The following is a 21,257-nucleotide window of genomic DNA, read 5'->3' on the forward strand; positions in this document are numbered from 1 at the left end:
TCCCCAGTGTCCATTGTGGCATCCTGGGACCCCCGTTGTCCCCAGGGCCCATTGTGGCACCATGTGGACCCCCTTTTTCCCGAGGGCCCATTATAACGTCCCAGGACCCCCCATTCTCCCTGGGCCCATGGTGACATCCTGGGGTCCCCCTTTTGTCCCCTGGGCCCATTGTGACACTGTGGGGACCTCCTTTGTCCCCAGGGCCCATTGTGACACTGTGGGGACCCCCTTTGTCCCCAGGGCCCATTGTGACGTCCTGGGGAACCGCTTTGTCCTCAGGACCCATTGTGAGGTCCCAGGACCCCCCCTTGTCCCCATGGCTCATGTCCCAGGATCCCCATTGTCCCCAGAGCCCATTGTGATATCCTGGGAACCCCCTTTGACCCCAGGGTCCATTGTGACACCATGGGGACCCCCTCTTGTCCCCAGGGCCCATCGTGGCACCGTGGGGACCCCCTTGTCACTGGGGACCCATTGTGACACTATGGGGACCCCCCTTTGTGCCCAGGGCCCATTGTAACATCCTGGGGACCCCCTTGCCTCCAGGGCCCCTTGTGACATCAAAGGATCACCCTTTGTCCCCAGGACCCATTGTGACATCCCAGGACCCCACTTACTCCCCAGGGCCCATTGTGGCACCATGAGGACCCCCTTTGTCACTGGTGCCCATTGTGACATCCCAGGACCCCCCATTGTCTGCAGAGCCCATTGTGACACTATAGGGACCCCCCTTGTCACTGAGGACCCATTGTGACACCATGGGCACCTCCCCTTGTCGTCAGAGCCCATCGTGACATCCCAAAACCCCCAATTGTCTCCAGGGCCCATTGTGACATCCTGGGGACCTCCCTTTCTCCCCAGGGCCCATTGTGACGTTCCAGGAACCCCCATTGTCCTCAGGGCCCATTGTGACATTCAGGGGACCCCCTTTGTCTTCAGGGCCCATTGTGACACCATGGAGACCCCATTTGTCACTCGGGCGCATTGTGACATCCTAGGACCCCCCATTGTCCCCAAGGCCCATTGCGACATCCTGGGGACCCCCCTTTGTCCTCAGGGCCCATTGTGACATTCAGGGCACCCCTCTTTGTCCCCAGGGCCCATTCTGATACCATGGGGACCACTTTGTCCCCAGGGCCCACTGTGACATCCTGGGGACCCTCTTTGTCCCCAGGGCCCATTGTGACATCCTGGGGACCCCCCGTTGTCCCCAGGGCCTATAGTGACACCGTGGGTACCCCCTTTGTCCCCAGTGCCCATTGTGACATCCTGGGGACCCCCCTTGTCCCCAGGGCTTATTGTGACATCCTGGGGACCGCCTTTGTCCCCAGGGCCCATTGTGACATCCCAGGACCCCAAGTTGTCCCTAGGGACCATTGTGACACCGTGGGGACCCCCTTTGTCCTCAGGGCCCGTTGTGAACATCCTGGGGACCCCCTTGTCCACATGACCCATCGTGGCACCGTGGGGACACCCCGTTGTCCCCAGGGCCTATAGTGACACCGTGGGTACCCCCTTTATCCCATGAGCCCATTGTGACATCCTGGGGACCCCCTTGTCCCCAGGGCCCATTGTGACACCATGGGGATCGCCTTTGTCCCCGTGGCCCATTGTGACATCCCAGGACCCCGCGTTGTCCCCAGGGCCCATTCTGACATCCTGGGGACCCCCCTTGTCCCCAGGGCTTATTGTGACATCCTGGGGACCCCTTTGTCCCAGGGGCACATTGTGGCACCATGGGGACCCCCTTTATCCCCAGGGCCACTTGTGACATCCTGGGGATCCCCCTTGTCCCCAGTGCCCATTATGACATTCTGGGGACCCCCTTTGTCCCAGGGGCACATTGTGGCACCACGGGGACCCCCTTTGTCACCGGGGCCCATTGTGACATCCCAGGACCCCAAGTTGTCCCCAGGGCCCATTGTGACACCATGGGTACCCCCTTTGTCCCATGCGCCCATTGTGACATCCTGGGGACCCCCTTGTCGCCAGGGCCCATCATGGCACCGTGGGGACCCCCCTTTGTCCCCAGTGCCCATTGTGACATCCTGGGGACCCCCCTTGTCCCCATGGCTTATTGTGACACCCTGGGACCGCCTTTGTCCCCAGGGCCCATTGTGATGTCCCAGGACCCCCCATTGTCCCCAGGGACCATTGTGACATCCTGGGGACCCCCTTTGTCCCAAGACCCCATTGTGACATCCTGGGGACCTTGCCTTGTCCCCAAAGCCCATTGTGACATCCTGGGGACCCTCTTTGTCCCCAGGGCCCATTGTGGCACCATGGGGACACCCTTTGTCACTGGGGCCAGTTGTGACATCCCAGGACCCCACTTTGTCCCCAGGGCTTATTGTGATACCATGGGGACCCCCCTTGTCCCCAGGGCCCATTGTGACATTCAGGGGGACTCCTCTTTGTCCCCAGGGCCTATTGTGTCATCCTGGGGATCTCCCCTTGTCTCTAGGGCCCATTGTGAGACTGTGGAAGACCCCCTTTGTCCCCAAGTCCCATTGTGACGTCCCAGGACGCCTCGTTGTCCCCAGGACCCATTGTGACTCCATGGGAACCCCCCCTTGTCCCCAGGGCCCATTGTGACATCCTGGGACCCCCCTTTGTCCCCAGTGCTCATTGTGAAATCCTGGGGACCCACTTTGTCCCCAGGGCCCATTGTGGCACCATGGGGAGCGCCTTTGTCACTGGGGACCATTGTGACATTCCAGGATTTTACTTTGTCCCCGGGGCCCATTGTGACATCCTGGGGATCCCCCTTTGTCGCCAGGGCCCACTGTGACACCGTGGGCACCCTCTTTGTCCCATGGGCCCATTGTGACCTTCAAGGGACCCCCCATTGTCCCCAGGGCCCATTGTGAACAACCTGGGGACCCCCCTTTTTCCCCGGGCCCATTGTGTCGTCCCAGGATGCTTCGTTGTCCCCTGGGCCCATTGTGACATCCCGGGGACCCCTTTTGTCCCCAGGGTCCATTGTGACATCCTGGGGCCTCCCTTTGTCCCCAGGGCCCATTGTGACATTGCAGGAGCCCCCATTGTCCCAAGGGCACATTGTTACATCCTGGGGACCCCCTTGTCCCCAGGGCCCATCGTGGCACCGTGGGGACCCCCCCTTTGTCTCCAGTGCCCATTGTGACATCCTTGGGACCCCCCTTGTCCCCAGGACCCGTTGTGACATCTTGGGGACCCCTATGTCACCAGAGCCCATTGTGATATCCTGGGGAGCCCCCTTTGTCCCCAGGGCCCATTGTGCACATCCTGTGGACCCCTCTTTGTCCCCAGGGCCCATTGTGATATCCTGGGGAGCCCTCTTTTTCCCCAGGGCCTATTGTGACATCCTGGGGACCCCCTTTGTCCCCCAGGCCCATTGTGACATCCTGAAGACCCCCTTTGTCCCCAGGGCCTATTGTGACATCCCAGGACCCCCCCTTTTCTCCAGGGCCCATTGTGACGTCCCAGGACCCCCTATTGTCCCCAGAGCCCATTGTGACATCCCAGGACCCCCCATTGTCCCCAGGCCCCATTATACACATCCTGGGGTCCCCCTTTATCCCCAGGGCCATTGTGACACCATGGGGACCCCCTTTGTCCCCAGGGCCCATTGTGACGTCCCAGGATGCCCCATTGTCCCCTGGGCCCATTGTGAAATCATGGGGACCCCCTTTGTCCCCAGGGCCTATTGTGACATCCCAGGACCCCCCATTGTCCCCAGGGCCCATTGTGACACCGTGGAGACCCTCCTTGTCCTCAGGGCCCATTATGACATTCAGGGGACTCCTCTTTGTCCCCAGGGCCTATTGTGACATCCTGGGGACCCCCCTTTACTCCAGGGCCCATTGTGACACCGTGGAGACCCCATTTGTCACTGGGGCCCATTGTGACATCCTGGGGACCCCTTTGTCCCCAGGCACCATTGTGACAGGGCGGGACACCCCTTGTCTCCAAGGCCCATTGTGACATCATGGGGATCCCGTTTGTGCCCAGGGCCCATTGTTACATCCTGGGGACCCCCTTTGTCCCTAGGGTTCATTGTGACATCCCAGGACCCCCATTGTCCCCAGGGCCCATTGTGAACAACCTGGGGACCCCCCTTTTTCCCCGGGCCCATTGTGGCGTCCCAGGATGCTTCGTTGTCCCCTGGGCCCATTGTGACATCCCGGGGACCCCTTTTGTCCCCAGGGTCCATTGTGACATCCTGGGGCCTCCCTTTGTCCCCAGGGCCCATTGTGACATCGCAGGAGCCCCCATTGTCCCAAGGGCACATTGTTACATCCTGGGGACCCCCTTGTCCCCAGGGCCCATCGTGGCACCGTGGGGACCCCCCCTTTGTCTCCAGTGCCCATTGTGACATCCTTGGGACCCCCCTTGTCCCCAGGACCCGTTGTGACATCTTGGGGACCCCTATGTCACCAGAGCCCATTGTGATATCCTGGGGAGCCCGCTTTGTCCCCAGGGCCCATTGTGCACATCCTGTGGACCCCTCTTTGTCCCCAGGGCCCATTGTGATATCCTGGGGAGCCCTCATTTTCCCCGGGCCTCTTGTGACATCCTGGGGACCCCCTTTGTCCCCCAGGCCCATTGTGACATCCTGAAGACCCCCTTTGTCCCCAGGGCCTATTGTGACATCCCAGGACCCCCCCTTTTCTCCAGGGCCCATTGTGACGTCCCAGGACCCCCTATTGTCCCCAGAGCCCATTGTGACATCCCAGGACCCCCCATTGTCCCCAGGCCCCATTATACACATCCTGGGGTCCCCCTTTATCCCCAGGGCCATTGTGACACCATGGGGACCCCCTTTGTCCCCAGGGCCCATTGTGACGTCCCAGGATGCCCCATTGTCCCCTGGGCCCATTGTGAAATCATGGGGACCCCCTTTGTCCCCAGGGCCTATTGTGACATCCCAGGACCCCCCATTGTCCCCAGGGCCCATTGTGACATCCTGGGGACCCCCCTTTGTCCCCAGGGCCCATTCTGACACCATGGGGACCCTCTTTGTCCCCAGGTCCCATTGTGATATCCTGGGGACTCCCTTTGTCCCCAGGGCCCATTGTGACACCGTGGAGACCCTCCTTGTCCTCAGGGCCCATTATGACATTCAGGGGACTCCTCTTTGTCCCCAGGGCCTATTGTGACATCCTGGGGACCCCCCTTTTCTCCAGGGCCCATTGTGACGTCCCAGGACCCCCTGTTGTTCCCCCGGCCCATTGTGAAATCCTGGAGACACCCTCTTTTTCCCCAAGGCCCATTGTGACATCCCACGACCCCCCATTGTCCCCAGGCCCCATTATGCACATCCTGCGGTCCCCCTTTATCCCCCGGCCCCATTCTGACACTGTGGGGACCCCCGTTGTCCCCAGGACCCATTGTGACATCCTGGGGACCCCCTTTGTCCCCAGGGCCTATTGTGACATCCCAGAATCCCCCATTGTCCCCAGGGCTCATTGTGACACCGTGGGGACCCCCCCTTTTTCTCCAGTGCCCATTGTGACATCCTGGGGACCCCCCTTTGTCTCCAGGGCCCATTGTGACGTTCAGGGGAACCCCCTTTGTCCCCAGGGCCCATTGTGACATCCTGGGGACTCACTTTGTCCCCAGGGCCCATTGTGACATCCCAGGACCCCCCATTGTACCCAGGGCCCATTGTGACATCCTGGGAACCCCCTTGTCCCCAGGGCCCATCGTGGCACCGTGGGGACCCTCCCCTTTTTCTCCAGTGCCAATTGTGACATCCTTGGGACCCCTCTTGTCCTCAGAGCCCATTGTGACATCCTGGGGAGCCCCCTTTGTCCCCAGGGCCCATTGTGACATCCCAGGACCCCCCATTTTCCCCAGGGCGCATTGTGACATCCTGGGGACCCCCTTTGTCCCCAGGGGCCATTGTGACATACCAGGACCCACCCTTGTCCCCAGAGTCCATTGTGACATCCTGGGCAGCCCCCTTTGTCCCCAGGCCCATTGTGACATCCTGGGGACCCTGTTGTCTCAAGGGCCCATTGTGACACCGTGGGGACCCCCTTTGTCCCCAGGGTCCATTGTGACATCCTGGGGCCTCCCTTTGTCCCCAGGGCCCATTGTGACATCGCAGGAGCCCCCATTGTCCCAAGGGCACATTGTTACATCCTGGGGACCCCCTTTGTCCCCCGGGCCCATTGTGACATCCTGAAGACCCCCTTTGTCCCCAGGGCCTATTGTGACATCCCGGGACCCCCCCTTTTCTCCAGGGCCCATTGTGACGTCCCAGGACCCCCTATTGTCCCCAGAGCCCATTGTGACATCCCAGGACCCCCCATTGTCCCCAGGCCCCATTATACACATCCTGGGGTCCCCCTTTATCCCCAGGGCCATTGTGACACCATGGGGACCCCCTTTGTCCCCAGGGCCCATTGTGACGTCCCAGGATGCCCCATTGTCCCCTGGGCCCATTGTGAAATCATGGGGACCCCCTTTGTCCCCAGGGCCTATTGTGACATCCCAGGACCCCCCATTGTCCCCAGGGCCCATTGTGACATCCTGGGGACCCCCCTTTGTCCCCAGGGCCCATTCTGACACCATGGGGACCCTCTTTGTCCCCAGGTCCCATTGTGATATCCTGGGGACTCCCTTTGTCCCCAGGGCCCATTGTGACACCGTGGAGACCCTCCTTGTCCTCAGGGCCCATTATGACATTCAGGGGACTCCTCTTTGTCCCCAGGGCCTATTGTGACATCCTGGGGACCCCCCTTTTCTCCAGGGCCCATTGTGACGTCCCAGGACCCCCTGTTGTTCCCCTGGCCCATTGTGAAATCCTGGAGACACCCTCTTTTTCCCCAAGGCCCATTGTGACATCCCACGACCCCCCATTGTCCCCAGGCCCCATTATGCACATCCTGCGGTCCCCCTTTATCCCCCGGCCCCATTCTGACACTGTGGGGACCCCCGTTGTCCCCAGGACCCATTGTGACATCCTGGGGACCCCCTTTGTCCCCAGGGCCTATTGTGACATCCCAGAATCCCCCATTGTCCCCAGGGCTCATTGTGACACCGTGGGGACCCCCCCTTTTTCTCCAGTGCCCATTGTGACATCCTGGGGACCCCCCTTTGTCTCCAGGGCCCATTGTGACGTTCAGGGGAACCCCCTTTGTCCCCAGGGCCCATTGTGACATCCTGGGGACTCACTTTGTCCCCAGGGCCCATTGTGACATCCCAGGACCCCCCATTGTACCCAGGGCCCATTGTGACATCCTGGGAACCCCCTTGTCCCCAGGGCCCATCGTGGCACCGTGGGGACCCTCCCCTTTTTCTCCAGTGCCAATTGTGACATCCTTGGGACCCCTCTTGTCCTCAGAGCCCATTGTGACATCCTGGGCAGCCCCCTTTGTCCCCAGGCCCATTGTGACATCCTGGGGACCCTGTTGTCTCAAGGGCCCATTGTGACACCGTGGGGACCCCCTTTGTCACTGGGGCCCATTGTGGCATACCAGGACTCCACTTTGTCCCCAGGGCCCATTGTGACACCGTGGGGACCCCTTTGTCCCCAGGACCCATTGTGACATCCCATGACCCCCCTTGTCTCCAAGGCCCATTGTGACATCATGGGGATCCCGTTTGTGCCCAGGGCCCATTGTTACATCCTGGGGACCCCCTTTGTCCCTAGGGTTCATTGTGACATCCCAGGACCCCCATTGTCCCCAGGGCCCATTGTGAACAAACTGGGGACCCCCCTTTTTCCCCGGACCCATTGTGGCGTCCCAGGATGCTTCGTTGTCCCCTGGGCCCATTGTGACATCCCGGGGACCCCTTTTGTCCCCAGGGTCCATTATGACATCCTGGGGCCTCCCTTTGTCCCCAGGGCCCATTGTGACATCGCAGGAGCCCCCATTGTCCCAAGGGCACATTGTTACATCCTGGGGACCCCCTTGTCCCCAGGGCCCATCGTGGCACCGTGGGGACCCCCCCTTTGTCTCCAGTGCCCATTGTGACATCCTTGGGACCCCCCTTGTCCCCAGGACCCGTTGTGACATCTTGGGGACCCCTATGTCACCAGAGCCCATTGTGATATCCTGGGGAGCCCCCTTTGTCCCCAGGGCCCATTGTGCACATCCTGTGGACCCCTCTTTGTCCCCAGGGCCCATTGTGATATCCTGGGGAGCCCTCTTTTTCCCCAGGGCCTATTGTGACATCCTGGGGACCCCCTTTGTCCCCCGGGCCCATTGTGACATCCTGAAGACCCCCTTTGTCCCCAGGGCCTATTGTGACATCCCAGGACCCCCCCTTTTCTCCAGGGCCCATTGTGACGTCCCAGGACCCCCTATTGTCCCCAGAGCCCATTGTGACATCCCAGGACCCCCCATTGTCCCCAGGCCCCATTATACACATCCTGGGGTCCCCCTTTATCCCCAGGGCCATTGTGACACCATGGGGACCCCCTTTGTCCCCAGGGCCCATTGTGACGTCCCAGGATGCCCCATTGTCCCCTGGGCCCATTGTGAAATCATGGGGACCCCCTTTGTCCCCAGGGCCTATTGTGACATCCCAGGACCCCCCATTGTCCCCAGGGCCCATTGTGACACCGTGGAGACCCTCCTTGTCCTCAGGGCCCATTATGACATTCAGGGGACTCCTCTTTGTCCCCAGGGACTATTGTGACATCCTGGGGACCCCCCTTTACTCCAGGGCCCATTGTGACACCGTGGAGACCCCATTTGTCACTGGGGCCCATTGTGACATCCCAGGACACCCCATTGTCCCCAGGGCCCACTGAGACATCCCAGCGACCACCCTTTGTCCCCAGGGCCCATTATGCACATTCAGGGGACACCCCTTTGTCCCCAAGGCCCATTGTGACATCCTGGGGAGACCCCATTGTCCCCAAGGCCCATTGTGGCACCATGCGACCCCCTTTGTCCCCAGTGCCCATTGTGACATCTTAGGACCCCACTTTGTCCCTAGGGCCCATTGTGACATCCTGGGGACCACCGTTGTCCCCAGGGCCCATTGTGGCACCATGTGGACCCCCTGTTGTTCCCGAGGGCCCATTATAACGTCCCAGGACCCCCCATTGTCCCCTGGGCCCGTTGTGACATCCTGGGGTCCCCCTTTTGTCCCCTGGGCCCATTGTGACACTGTGGGGATCTCCTTTGTCCCCAGGGACCATTGTGACACTGTGGGGACCCCCTTTGTCCTCAGGGCCCATTGTGACATCCTGGGGAATCCCTTTGTCTCCAGGGCCCATTGTGACGTCCCAGGACCCTGCTTTGTCCCCGGGGCCCATTGTGACATCCTGGGGAACCGCTTTGTCCCCAGGACCCATTGTGACGTCCCAGGACCCCCCCTTGTCCCCAGGGCTCATTGTGATGTCCCAGGATCCCCATTGTCCCCAGAGCCCATTGTGATGTCCTGGGAACCCCCTTTGACCCCAGGGTCCATTGTGACACCATGGGGACCCCCTCTTGTCCCCAGGGCCCATCGTGGCACCGTGGGGACCCCCTTGTCACTGGGGACCCATTGTGACACTATGGGGACCCCCCTTTGTGCCCAGGGCCCATTGTAACATCCTGGGGACCCCCTTGCCTCCAGGGCCCCTTGTGACATCAAAGGATCACCCTTTGTCCCCAGGACCCATTGTGACATCCCAGGACCCCACTTACTCCCCAGGGCCCATTGTGGCACCATGAGGACCCCCTTTGTCACTGGTGCCCATTGTGACATCCCAGGACCCCCCATTGTCTGCAGAGCCCATTGTGACACTATAGGGACCCCCCTTGTCACTGAGGACCCATTGTGACACCATGGGCACCTCCCCTTGTCGTCAGAGCCCATCGTGACATCCCAAAACCCCCAATTGTCTCCAGGGCCCATTGTGACATCCTGGGGACCTGCCTTTCTCCCCAGGGCCCATTGTGACGTTCCAGGAACCCCCATTGTCCTCAGGGCCCATTGTGACATTCAGGGGACCCCCTTTGTCTTCAGGGCCCATTGTGACACCATGGAGACCCCATTTGTCACTCGGGCCCATTGTGACATCCTAGGACCCCCCATTGTCCCCAAGGCCCATTGCGACATCCTGGGGACCCCCCTTTGTCCTCAGGGCCCATTGTGACATTCAGGGCACCCCTCTTTGTCCCCAGGGCCCATTCTGATACCATGGGGACCACTTTGTCCCCAGGGCCCACTGTGACATCCTGGGGACGCCCTTTGTCCCCAGGGCCCATTTTGACACCATGTGCACCCCCCTTTGTGCCCAGGGCCGATTGTGACATCCTGGGGACCCTCTTTGTCCCCAGGGCCCATTGTGACATCCTGGGGACACCCCATTGTCTCCAGGGCCCATTGTGAACATCCTGGGGACCCCCTTGTCCCCAGGGCCCATCGTGGCACCGTGGGGACCCCCCGTTGTCCCCAGGGCCTATAGTGACACCGTGGGTACCCCCTTTGTCCCCAGTGCCCATTGTGACATCCTGGGGACCCCCCTTGTCCCCAGGGCTTATTGTGACATCCTGGGGACCGCCTTTGTCCCCAGGGCCCATTGTGACATCCCAGGACCCCAAGTTGTCCCCAGGGACCATTGTGACACCGTGGGGACCCCCTTTGTCCTCAGGGCCCGTTGTGAACATCCTGGGGACCCCCTTGTCCACACGACCCATCGTGGCACCGTGGGGACCCCCCGTTGTCCCCAGGGCCTATAGTGACACCGTGGGTACCCCCTTTATCCCATGAGCCCATTGTGACATCCTGGGGACCCCCTTGTCCCCAGGGCCCATTGTGACACCATGGGGATCGCCTTTGTCCCCGTGGCCCATTGTGACATCCCAGGACCCCGCGTTGTCCCCAGGGCCCATTCTGACATCCTGGGGACCCCCCTTGTCCCCAGGGCTTATTGTGACATCCTGGGGACCCCTTTGTCCCAGGGGCACATTGTGGCACCATGGGGACCCCCTTTATCCCCAGGGCCACTTGTGACATCCTGGGGACCCCCCTTGTCCCCAGTGCCCATTATGACATTCTGGGGACCTCCTTTGTCCCAGGGGCACATTGTGGCACCACGAGGACCCCCTTTGTCAGCGGGGCCCATTGTGACATCCCAGGACCCCAAGTTGTCCCCAGGGCCCATTGTGACACCATGGCTACCCCCTTTGTCCCATGGGCCCATTGTGACATCCTGGGGACCCCCTTGTCGCCAGGGCCCATCATGGCACCGTGGGGACCCCCCTTTGTCCCCAGTGCCCATTGTGACATCCTGGGGACCCCCCTTGTCCCCATGGCTTATTGTGACACCCTGGGACCGCCTTTGTCCCCAGGGCCCATTGTGACGTCCCAGGACCCCCCATTGTCCCCAGGGACCATTGTGACATCCTGGGGACCCCCTTTGTCCCAAGACCCCATTGTGACATCCTGGGGACCCCGCCTTGTCCCCAAAGCCCATTGTGACATCCTGGGGACCCTCTTTGTCCCCAGGGCCCATTGTGGCACCATGGGGACACCCTTTGTCACTGGGGCCAGTTGTGACATCCCAGGACCCCACTTTGTCCCCAGGGCTTATTGTGATACCATGGGGACCCCCCTTGTCCCCAGGGCCCATTGTGACATTCAGGGGGACTCCTCTTTGTCCCCAGGGCCTATTGTGTCATCCTGGGGATCTCCCCTTGTCTCTAGGGCCCATTGTGAGACTGTGGAAGACCCCCTTTGTCCCCAAGTCCCATTGTGACGTCCCAGGACGCCTCGTTGTCCCCAGGACCCATTGTGACTCCATGGGAACCCCCCCTTGTCCCCAGGGCCCATTGTGACATCCTGGGACCCCCCTTTGTCCCCAGTGCTCATTGTGAAATCCTGGGGACCCACTTTGTCCCCAGGGCCCATTGTGGCACCATGGGGAGCGCCTTTGTCACTGGGGACCATTGTGACATTCCAGGATTTTACTTTGTCCCCGGGGCCCATTGTGACATCCTGGGGATCCCCCTTTGTCGCCAGGGCCCACTGTGACACCGTGGGCACCCTCTTTGTCCCATGGGCCCATTGTGACCTTCAAGGGACCCCCCATTGTCCCCAGGGCCCATTGTGACATCCTGGGGACCCCCTTTGTCCCCAGGGCCTATTGTGACATCCTGGGGAGTACCCTTTATCCCCAGGGCCCATTGTGACATCCTGGGGACCCCCTTTGTCCCTAGGGTTCATTGTGACATCCCAGGACCCCCATTGTCCCCAGGGCCCATTGTGAACAACCTGGGGACCCCCCTTTTTCCCCGGGCCCATTGTGGCGTCCCAGGATGCTTCGTTGTCCCCTGGGCCCATTGTGACATCCCGGGGACCCCTTTTGTCCCCAGGGTCCATTGTGACATCCTGGGGCCTCCCTTTGTCCCCAGGGCCCATTGTGACATCGCAGGAGCCCCCATTGTCCCAAGGGCACATTGTTACATCCTGGGGACCCCCTTGTCCCCAGGGCCCATCGTGGCACCGTGGGGACCCCCCCTTTGTCTCCAGTGCCCATTGTGACATCCTTGGGACCCCCCTTGTCCCCAGGACCCGTTGTGACATCTTGGGGACCCCTATGTCACCAGAGCCCATTGTGATATCCTGGGGAGCCCCCTTTGTCCCCAGGGCCCATTGTGCACATTCAGGGGACACCCCTTTGTCCCCAAGGCCCATTGTGACATCCTGGGGAGACCCCATTGTCCCCAAGGCCCATTGTGGCACCATGCGACCCCCTTTGTCCCCAGTGCCCATTGTGACATCTTAGGACCCCACTTTGTCCCTAGGGCCCATTGTGACATCCTGGGGACCACCGTTGTCCCCAGGGCCCATTGTGGCACCATGTGGACCCCCTGTTGTTCCCGAGGGCCCATTATAACGTCCCAGGACCCCCCATTGTCCCCTGGGCCCGTTGTGACATCCTGGGGTCCCCCTTTTGTCCCCTGGGCCCATTGTGACACTGTGGGGATCTCCTTTGTCCCCAGGGACCATTGTGACACTGTGGGGACCCCCTTTGTCCTCAGGGCCCATTGTGACATCCTGGGGAATCCCTTTGTCTCCAGGGCCCATTGTGACGTCCCAGGACCCTGCTTTGTCCCCGGGGCCCATTGTGACATCCTGGGGAACCGCTTTGTCCCCAGGACCCATTGTGACGTCCCAGGACCCCCCCTTGTCCCCAGGGCTCATTGTGATGTCCCAGGATCCCCATTGTCCCCAGAGCCCATTGTGATGTCCTGGGAACCCCCTTTGACCCCAGGGTCCATTGTGACACCATGGGGACCCCCTCTTGTCCCCAGGGCCCATCGTGGCACCGTGGGGACCCCCTTGTCACTGGGGACCCATTGTGACACTATGGGGACCCCCCTTTGTGCCCAGGGCCCATTGTAACATCCTGGGGACCCCCTTGCCTCCAGGGCCCCTTGTGACATCAAAGGATCACCCTTTGTCCCCAGGACCCATTGTGACATCCCAGGACCCCACTTACTCCCCAGGGCCCATTGTGGCACCATGAGGACCCCCTTTGTCACTGGTGCCCATTGTGACATCCCAGGACCCCCCATTGTCTGCAGAGCCCATTGTGACACTATAGGGACCCCCCTTGTCACTGAGGACCCATTGTGACACCATGGGCACCTCCCCTTGTCGTCAGAGCCCATCGTGACATCCCAAAACCCCCAATTGTCTCCAGGGCCCATTGTGACATCCTGGGGACCTCCCTTTCTCCCCAGGGCCCATTGTGACGTTCCAGGAACCCCCATTGTCCTCAGGGCCCATTGTGACATTCAGGGGACCCCCTTTGTCTTCAGGGCCCATTGTGACACCATGGAGACCCCATTTGTCACTCGGGCGCATTGTGACATCCTAGGACCCCCCATTGTCCCCAAGGCCCATTGCGACATCCTGGGGACCCCCCTTTGTCCTCAGGGCCCATTGTGACATTCAGGGCACCCCTCTTTGTCCCCAGGGCCCATTCTGATACCATGGGGACCACTTTGTCCCCAGGGCCCACTGTGACATCCTGGGGACCCTCTTTGTCCCCAGGGCCCATTGTGACATCCTGGGGACCCCCCGTTGTCCCCAGGGCCTATAGTGACACCGTGGGTACCCCCTTTGTCCCCAGTGCCCATTGTGACATCCTGGGGACCCCCCTTGTCCCCAGGGCTTATTGTGACATCCTGGGGACCGCCTTTGTCCCCAGGGCCCATTGTGACATCCCAGGACCCCAAGTTGTCCCTAGGGACCATTGTGACACCGTGGGGACCCCCTTTGTCCTCAGGGCCCGTTGTGAACATCCTGGGGACCCCCTTGTCCACATGACCCATCGTGGCACCGTGGGGACACCCCGTTGTCCCCAGGGCCTATAGTGACACCGTGGGTACCCCCTTTATCCCATGAGCCCATTGTGACATCCTGGGGACCCCCTTGTCCCCAGGGCCCATTGTGACACCATGGGGATCGCCTTTGTCCCCGTGGCCCATTGTGACATCCCAGGACCCCGCGTTGTCCCCAGGGCCCATTCTGACATCCTGGGGACCCCCCTTGTCCCCAGGGCTTATTGTGACATCCTGGGGACCCCTTTGTCCCAGGGGCACATTGTGGCACCATGGGGACCCCCTTTATCCCCAGGGCCACTTGTGACATCCTGGGGATCCCCCTTGTCCCCAGTGCCCATTATGACATTCTGGGGACCCCCTTTGTCCCAGGGGCACATTGTGGCACCACGGGGACCCCCTTTGTCACCGGGGCCCATTGTGACATCCCAGGACCCCAAGTTGTCCCCAGGGCCCATTGTGACACCATGGGTACCCCCTTTGTCCCATGCGCCCATTGTGACATCCTGGGGACCCCCTTGTCGCCAGGGCCCATCATGGCACCGTGGGGACCCCCCTTTGTCCCCAGTGCCCATTGTGACATCCTGGGGACCCCCCTTGTCCCCATGGCTTATTGTGACACCCTGGGACCGCCTTTGTCCCCAGGGCCCATTGTGATGTCCCAGGACCCCCCATTGTCCCCAGGGACCATTGTGACATCCTGGGGACCCCCTTTGTCCCAAGACCCCATTGTGACATCCTGGGGACCTTGCCTTGTCCCCAAAGCCCATTGTGACATCCTGGGGACCCTCTTTGTCCCCAGGGCCCATTGTGGCACCATGGGGACACCCTTTGTCACTGGGGCCAGTTGTGACATCCCAGGACCCCACTTTGTCCCCAGGGCTTATTGTGATACCATGGGGACCCCCCTTGTCCCCAGGGCCCATTGTGACATTCAGGGGGACTCCTCTTTGTCCCCAGGGCCTATTGTGTCATCCTGGGGATCTCCCCTTGTCTCTAGGGCCCATTGTGAGACTGTGGAAGACCCCCTTTGTCCCCAAGTCCCATTGTGACGTCCCAGGACGCCTCGTTGTCCCCAGGACCCATTGTGACTCCATGGGAACCCCCCCTTGTCCCCAGGGCCCATTGTGACATCCTGGGACCCCCCTTTGTCCCCAGTGCTCATTGTGAAATCCTGGGGACCCACTTTGTCCCCAGGGCCCATTGTGGCACCATGGGGAGCGCCTTTGTCACTGGGGACCATTGTGACATTCCAGGATTTTACTTTGTCCCCGGGGCCCATTGTGACATCCTGGGGATCCCCCTTTGTCGCCAGGGCCCACTGTGACACCGTGGGCACCCTCTTTGTCCCATGGGCCCATTGTGACCTTCAAGGGACCCCCCATTGTCCCCAGGGCCCATTGTGAACAACCTGGGGACCCCCCTTTTTCCCCGGGCCCATTGTGTCGTCCCAGGATGCTTCGTTGTCCCCTGGGCCCATTGTGACATCCCGGGGACCCCTTTTGTCCCCAGGGTCCATTGTGACATCCTGGGGCCTCCCTTTGTCCCCAGGGCCCATTGTGACATTGCAGGAGCCCCCATTGTCCCAAGGGCACATTGTTACATCCTGGGGACCCCCTTGTCCCCAGGGCCCATCGTGGCACCGTGGGGACCCCCCCTTTGTCTCCAGTGCCCATTGTGACATCCTTGGGACCCCCCTTGTCCCCAGGACCCGTTGTGACATCTTGGGGACCCCTATGTCACCAGAGCCCATTGTGATATCCTGGGGAGCCCCCTTTGTCCCCAGGGCCCATTGTGCACATCCTGTGGACCCCTCTTTGTCCCCAGGGCCCATTGTGATATCCTGGGGAGCCCTCTTTTTCCCCAGGGCCTATTGTGACATCCTGGGGACCCCCTTTGTCCCCCAGGCCCATTGTGACATCCTGAAGACCCCCTTTGTCCCCAGGGCCTATTGTGACATCCCAGGACCCCCCCTTTTCTCCAGGGCCCATTGTGACGTCCCAGGACCCCCTATTGTCCCCAGAGCCCATTGTGACATCCCAGGACCCCCCATTGTCCCCAGGCCCCATTATACACATCCTGGGGTCCCCCTTTATCCCCAGGGCCATTGTGACACCATGGGGACCCCCTTTGTCCCCAGGGCCCATTGTGACGTCCCAGGATGCCCCATTGTCCCCTGGGCCCATTGTGAAATCATGGGGACCCCCTTTGTCCCCAGGGCCTATTGTGACATCCCAGGACCCCCCATTGTCCCCAGGGCCCATTGTGACACCGTGGAGACCCTCCTTGTCCTCAGGGCCCATTATGACATTCAGGGGACTCCTCTTTGTCCCCAGGGCCTATTGTGACATCCTGGGGACCCCCCTTTACTCCAGGGCCCATTGTGACACCGTGGAGACCCCATTTGTCACTGGGGCCCATTGTGACATCCTGGGGACCCCTTTGTCCCCAGGCACCATTGTGACAGGGCGGGACACCCCTTGTCTCCAAGGCCCATTGTGACATCATGGGGATCCCGTTTGTGCCCAGGGCCCATTGTTACATCCTGGGGACCCCCTTTGTCCCTAGGGTTCATTGTGACATCCCAGGACCCCCATTGTCCCCAGGGCCCATTGTGAACAACCTGGGGACCCCCCTTTTTCCCCGGGCCCATTGTGGCGTCCCAGGATGCTTCGTTGTCCCCTGGGCCCATTGTGACATCCCGGGGACCCCTTTTGTCCCCAGGGTCCATTGTGACATCCTGGGGCCTCCCTTTGTCCCCAGGGCCCATTGTGACATCGCAGGAGCCCCCATTGTCCCAAGGGCACATTGTTACATCCTGGGGACCCCCTTGTCCCCAGGGCCCATCGTGGCACCGTGGGGACCCCCCCTTTGTCTCCAGTGCCCATTGTGACATCCTTGGGACCCCCCTTGTCCCCAGGACCCGTTGTGACATCTTGGGGACCCCTATGTCACCAGAGCCCATTGTGATATCCTGGGGAGCCCGCTTTGTCCCCAGGGCCCATTGTGCACATCCTGTGGACCCCTCTTTGTCCCCAGGGCCCATTGTGATATCCTGGGGAGCCCTCATTTTCCCCGGGCCTCTTGTGACATCCTGGGGACCCCCTTTGTCCCCCAGGCCCATTGTGACATCCTGAAGACCCCCTTTGTCCCCAGGGCCTATTGTGACATCCCAGGACCCCCCCTTTTCTCCAGGGCCCATTGTGACGTCCCAGGACCCCCTATTGTCCCCAGAGCCCATTGTGACATCCCAGGACCCCCCATTGTCCCCAGGCCCCATTATACACATCCTGGGGTCCCCCTTTATCCCCAGGGCCATTGTGACACCATGGGGACCCCCTTTGTCCCCAGGGCCCATTGTGACGTCCCAGGATGCCCCATTGTCCCCTGGGCCCATTGTGAAATCATGGGGACCCCCTTTGTCCCCAGGGCCTATTGTGACATCCCAGGACCCCCCATTGTCCCCAGGGCCCATTGTGACATCCTGGGGACCCCCCTTTGTCCCCAGGGCCCATTCTGACACCATGGGGACCCTCTTTGTCCCCAGGTCCCATTGTGATATCCTGGGGACTCCCTTTGTCCCCAGGGCCCATTGTGACACCGTGGAGACCCTCCTTGTCCTCAGGGCCCATTATGACATTCAGGGGACTCCTCTTTGTCCCCAGGGCCTATTGTGACATCCTGGGGACCCCCCTTTTCTCCAGGGCCCATTGTGACGTCCCAGGACCCCCTGTTGTTCCCCCGGCCCATTGTGAAATCCTGGAGACACCCTCTTTTTCCCCAAGGCCCATTGTGACATCCCACGACCCCCCATTGTCCCCAGGCCCCATTATGCACATCCTGCGGTCCCCCTTTATCCCCCGGCCCCATTCTGACACTGTGGGGACCCCCGTTGTCCCCAGGACCCATTGTGACATCCTGGGGACCCCCTTTGTCCCCAGGGCCTATTGTGACATCCCAGAATCCCCCATTGTCCCCAGGGCTCATTGTGACACCGTGGGGACCCCCCCTTTTTCTCCAGTGCCCATTGTGACATCCTGGGGACCCCCCTTTGTCTCCAGGGCCCATTGTGACGTTCAGGGGAACCCCCTTTGTCCCCAGGGCCCATTGTGACATCCTGGGGACTCACTTTGTCCCCAGGGCCCATTGTGACATCCCAGGACCCCCCATTGTACCCAGGGCCCATTGTGACATCCTGGGAACCCCCTTGTCCCCAGGGCCCATCGTGGCACCGTGGGGACCCTCCCCTTTTTCTCCAGTGCCAATTGTGACATCCTTGGGACCCCTCTTGTCCTCAGAGCCCATTGTGACATCCTGGGGAGCCCCCTTTGTCCCCAGGGCCCATTGTGACATCCCAGGACCCCCCATTTTCCCCAGGGCGCATTGTGACATCCTGGGGACCCCCTTTGTCCCCAGGGGCCATTGTGACATACCAGGACCCACCCTTGTCCCCAGAGTCCATTGTGACATCCTGGGCAGCCCCCTTTGTCCCCAGGCCCATTGTGACATCCTGGGGACCCTGTTGTCTCAAGGGCCCATTGTGACACCGTGGGGACCCCCTTTGTCCCCAGGGTCCATTGTGACATCCTGGGGCCTCCCTTTGTCCCCAGGGCCCATTGTGACATCGCAGGAGCCCCCATTGTCCCAAGGGCACATTGTTACATCCTGGGGACCCCCTTTGTCCCCCGGGCCCATTGTGACATCCTGAAGACCCCCTTTGTCCCCAGGGCCTATTGTGACATCCCGGGACCCCCCCTTTTCTCCAGGGCCCATTGTGACGTCCCAGGACCCCCTATTGTCCCCAGAGCCCATTGTGACATCCCAGGACCCCCCATTGTCCCCAGGCCCCATTATACACATCCTGGGGTCCCCCTTTATCCCCAGGGCCATTGTGACACCATGGGGACCCCCTTTGTCCCCAGGGCCCATTGTGACGTCCCAGGATGCCCCATTGTCCCCTGGGCCCATTGTGAAATCATGGGGACCCCCTTTGTCCCCAGGGCCTATTGTGACATCCCAGGACCCCCCATTGTCCCCAGGGCCCATTGTGACATCCTGGGGACCCCCCTTTGTCCCCAGGGCCCATTCTGACACCATGGGGACCCTCTTTGTCCCCAGGTCCCATTGTGATATCCTGGGGACTCCCTTTGTCCCCAGGGCCCATTGTGACACCGTGGAGACCCTCCTTGTCCTCAGGGCCCATTATGACATTCAGGGGACTCCTCTTTGTCCCCAGGGCCTATTGTGACATCCTGGGGACCCCCCTTTTCTCCAGGGCCCATTGTGACGTCCCAGGACCCCCTGTTGTTCCCCTGGCCCATTGTGAAATCCTGGAGACACCCTCTTTTTCCCCAAGGCCCATTGTGACATCCCACGACCCCCCATTGTCCCCAGGCCCCATTATGCACATCCTGCGGTCCCCCTTTATCCCCCGGCCCCATTCTGACACTGTGGGGACCCCCGTTGTCCCCAGGACCCATTGTGACATCCTGGGGACCCCCTTTGTCCCCAGGGCCTATTGTGACATCCCAGAATCCCCCATTGTCCCCAGGGCTCATTGTGACACCGTGGGGACCCCCCCTTTTTCTCCAGTGCCCATTGTGACATCCTGGGGACCCCCCTTTGTCTCCAGGGCCCATTGTGACGTTCAGGGGAACCCCCTTTGTCCCCAGGGCCCATTGTGACATCCTGGGGACTCACTTTGTCCCCAGGGCCCATTGTGACATCCCAGGACCCCCCATTGTACCCAGGGCCCATTGTGACATCCTGGGAACCCCCTTGTCCCCAGGGCCCATCGTGGCACCGTGGGGACCCTCCCCTTTTTCTCCAGTGCCAATTGTGACATCCTTGGGACCCCTCTTGTCCTCAGAGCCCATTGTGACATCCTGGGCAGCCCCCTTTGTCCCCAGGCCCATTGTGACATCCTGGGGACCCTGTTGTCTCAAGGGCCCATTGTGACACCGTGGGGACCCCCTTTGTCACTGGGGCCCATTGTGGCATACCAGGACTCCACTTTGTCCCCAGGGCCCATTGTGACACCGTGGGGACCCCTTTGTCCCCAGGACCCATTGTGACATCCCATGACCCCCCTTGTCTCCAAGGCCCATTGTGACATCATGGGGATCCCGTTTGTGCCCAGGGCCCATTGTTACATCCTGGGGACCCCCTTTGTCCCTAGGGTTCATTGTGACATCCCAGGACCCCCATTGTCCCCAGGGCCCATTGTGAACAAACTGGGGACCCCCCTTTTTCCCCGGACCCATTGTGGCGTCCCAGGATGCTTCGTTGTCCCCTGGGCCCATTGTGACATCCCGGGGACCCCTTTTGTCCCCAGGGTCCATTATGACATCCTGGGGCCTCCCTTTGTCCCCAGGGCCCATTGTGACATCGCAGGAGCCCCCATTGTCCCAAGGGCACATTGTTACATCCTGGGGACCCCCTTGTCCCCAGGGCCCATCGTGGCACCGTGGGGACCCCCCCTTTGTCTCCAGTGCCCATTGTGACATCCTTGGGACCCCCCTTGTCCCCAGGACCCGTTGTGACATCTTGGGGACCCCTATGTCACCAGAGCCCATTGTGATATCCTGGGGAGCCCCCTTTGTCCCCAGGGCCCATTGTGCACATCCTGTGGACCCCTCTTTGTCCCCAGGGCCCATTGTGATATCCTGGGGAGCCCTCTTTTTCCCCAGGGCCTATTGTGACATCCTGGGGACCCCCTTTGTCCCCCGGGCCCATTGTGACATCCTGAAGACCCCCTTTGTCCCCAGGGCCTATTGTGACATCCCAGGACCCCCCCTTTTCTCCAGGGCCCATTGTGACGTCCCAGGACCCCCTATTGTCCCCAGAGCCCATTGTGACATCCCAGGACCCCCCATTGTCCCCAGGCCCCATTATACACATCCTGGGGTCCCCCTTTATCCCCAGGGCCATTGTGACACCATGGGGACCCCCTTTGTCCCCAGGGCCCATTGT

The sequence above is a fragment of the Patagioenas fasciata genome, unplaced genomic scaffold (genome assembly GCF_037038585.1).
Source record: "Patagioenas fasciata isolate bPatFas1 unplaced genomic scaffold, bPatFas1.hap1 Unplaced_15, whole genome shotgun sequence".
Taxonomy (NCBI): Eukaryota; Metazoa; Chordata; class Aves; order Columbiformes; family Columbidae; genus Patagioenas; species Patagioenas fasciata.